A 3476-nucleotide genomic window follows, 5' to 3' on the forward strand; every position below is an offset into this window, starting at 1 on the left:
TATATATATATATATATATATATATATATATATATATATATATATATATATTCATAAATATATATATATTTATATATATGTATATACATACATACATACATACATACATACATAAACCACTGTACCGATATTATACATAGCATCGTTGTATATTTCTGCGAATCAGATGATTATGCGATAAGGAGAGGCTCAGACTCACTCTCTTCCTCTCATTTTCTCCTCGTTCCCGCGCTCTCTCTTCTCTCTGTCAGCCAGTCACTATTTGTATCATTTCCTCTTCTTCGCTCGTGTATCCCTTTACGTTTTATGCTTAGCGTCTCTTCTGCGCTCTGTCTATTTCGCTCTGTATAAATCAGCTGTTATTACCGTGCCGTATAACTAACAGGACACTACTGACAATATTTTACTGTTCAAAGGAATCAAACTTCCACTAATATTACAATTCGTTGTATAGCTGAGGTAAGTGACGTTTCACATTATTGTTTATGTTTAAAAATTTCTTTTGTATATTAACGTGCAATATCGGTAGAGATGTAAAACGCATGTTTGTGATTTTTCATGTTAACTTTCTTAAACAAATTTCGAAGAGAAAATAATCGAAAGAAAGAAGTAGGTACCTGCCGGTAGTAATTGCTCGCTAGATCAGTTCGGCGACGCTATGTTATACTAGTGAGGGGTTACTATTTACTTGATACAGCGGGTTGTCAAGACGAATGCATGGTGTAGTTTCAATTCCCGGTTGTAACTAGCGCATTGGTATATTTGTTATACATGAGGTGGTGAGGTGGTAGAATCGTTACTGCACCAGGAAAAATGCTTAGCGACATTCCGTCCGTCTTTTCAGCTCTAAATTGAAATACATATATACACATGCGTATATACACACACATATATATACGCACACATGTATACAAATATTTGTTTCTGTGGAAAGTTATATATATGTGTGTTTGTTATTATTTTTTATACGTACTTTTTAAAGCTTAGCCAGGTTAATGGGCCCGGTTTCTATGGTGTATGTGTTCCCCCGAGCTGGATGGGACGCCAGTTCATCACAGCGTTACTCAATAAATAAGAAGAAACCGTGAGAGAAATTTAGGTCGAAAGAGTACAACAGGCGTCGCCACCACCCCCTGCCGGAGCCTCGTGGAGCTTTAGGTGTTCTTGCTCAATAAACACACACAACGCCCGGTCTGGGAATCGAAACCGTGAACCTCAGACCGCGAGTCCGCTGCCCTAACCACTGGGCCATTGCGCCTCCATATGTGTGTGTACATATAATAATTTCACACACACACACATACACGCGAACTAATTACAAACGTATGAAATCCTATACCGTATGCACCCCGGTATGTGAGGGCATTTCTGCGTAAGGAAAATAATCTAATTTACTTGTACTTGATATTAAAATATATCTTTTTCTCCTCGAGGTACAAGGTCCGAAATCTTGGGGGATGGAGCCAGTTGATTAGATCGACCCAGTATGTAATTGGAACTTAATTTAACGACCCCAAAAGGATGGAAGGCAAAGTCGACCTCGGCAGGATTTGAACTCAGAGCATAAAGGCAGACGAAATACCTCTTAGCATTTCGCCCGGCGGGTTAACGATTCTCCCAGCTCGCCGCCTTATCATGCATAAACATTCAAATTATGAATAGTTTCTAATATAGACCCCATGGTCAGCAATTTTGAAGAGCAACACTAATCGATATTATCGATTCCAATTTTTTATTTATTTTTGCTACGAAATATGAAAGGAGAATTTAAACCGGCGGGATTTATAATGTACAATACAAATTCTTTCAAGCAAACAATATATCTTTGATTCATAGCGCAGAATGCCTCATTTTTTAAAGTCTGTACAGAAGATAAAAAGTTTATTATTCTAAAGCAGTATCTACAGCACACGGTATCCTAAAGCGGCAATTATATACATTTGTGCTTAATTATAAATATAAGAGCCGTTAATAGGCTCTGTAATTTGTGTTAAAATTAATTTCTATAATTAATTTCTGCAAGTATCACGAATGAGTGTCGAACAATATATTCTCTGGTACTTCAGATCTTTCACTCCTTATTTTTTAAAAATCCCAACCATCTCTACTAAGCCTTTCATATTTTAAAGGTGTAAAAAAAAAAGTTATAATTCTCATGATAAATTATCGTATTTGATGGCGTATAAACGAATATCGTATTTGACGGCATATAAATGAACATCGCGGTGAGTCCTATACGCGTGGCCAGGCCTATATTACATGTTGTAATGCACTGAAAACTGTTTCTTTCATTATGTGCTGAGTGTAGTATGCCATAAAATACGCTAAGAAAAGTTATATGTAACTGAGTAAAATATAGAAAAAAAAAATGAGCCAAAACTTCAGTTTAATGTTTCAAATTAAGAAGACAAGAAAAAGAAATAAAAACATAGTGGTACTTCATCATGTTACAACAAAAGTATTGCAATAGGTGAGAAGTTATCGGTAACTTCGATTCGTTGTAGATTTCAATTTCACGAAGCAAATATGCTAGGGGCTGTCGGGGCTAAATCATACATGTATGTTTATATCTCCAAAGTTAAACAATTGTTAGTTGCCGATTGAATGTAGAGTAGTTGCTATGAAAACTTAATTACCTCAATTAATCATCATTCTCAAGCATAAATCAACATATGGATAAGACATAAATAGGTATATACAGGCGTAAATACATTCACACAGAAACAAGAACACACATTTTTCCAATTCTTCTCTGTCTCCCTCTTTCTCTCGCCCTCTTTTTGTGTGTCTCTCTCTCTGTGTCTGTATATATATATATATATATATATATATATATATATATATAAATATATATATACATGTATACACACACAAACACACACAAATAGACATATGCATAATGATATGCATGTGTATATATATACTTACCTGCTCATAACCATGCTTACATGCATACACACACACATAACCCTCAGGTGATTCCGGTATCGAATTATGCTCCAGTAAAAGATGTTAAATGACCATATATTGACTACGGATATAGGTAGAAAAAATGATGTGTTTATAGCATGAACACATTCTCTTAAGGCATTTGTGACATATGAATGTAAGTGTATTCAGACGGCAACGACGGCGAACTGTATTCGGTCACAATATCACAATATACACTTCTATATTTAAGAGATGAGGATTTATGTACATTACTTACGTTATTTACATTTGACTGATATTAGTCCTCATCTTTATAGTTGTTGACACAACGTTTCGGCTGGTGAACCCTGCAGCCTTCCCCTGGTGTCTTGGGTAAATTTCGAACCTGGGTCTCATTCCTAAGGTATTTCTCGAGGTTACTATTGCTATTATTCAGGTGACTGCCTGGAATCGAACCCGGAATCTTGGTGTTAGTACCCTACACTCTTAACCTCTGTGCCATATGCCCACAGTCATATATATATATATATATATATATATATATA

The 3476-nt window shown here is 35.6% G+C and overlaps 1 protein-coding gene across 1 annotated transcript in view; it reads left to right on the forward strand.

Annotated features, from left to right (window-relative positions):
- Nucleotides 1–173: 173 nt before the first annotated feature.
- LOC106873516 (uncharacterized) overlaps nt 174–3476 on the forward strand; it is a 144167-nt gene continuing 140864 nt past the window's right edge. Inside the window, exon 1 of the mRNA XM_052973284.1 lies at nt 174–459. The gene's annotated coding sequence lies outside the window, so the exon portion shown is untranslated. The remainder of the gene's footprint in view (nt 460–3476) is intronic.

Source organism: Octopus bimaculoides, chromosome 15 (assembly GCF_001194135.2).
Source record: "Octopus bimaculoides isolate UCB-OBI-ISO-001 chromosome 15, ASM119413v2, whole genome shotgun sequence".
NCBI lineage: Eukaryota > Metazoa > Mollusca > Cephalopoda > Octopoda > Octopodidae > Octopus > Octopus bimaculoides.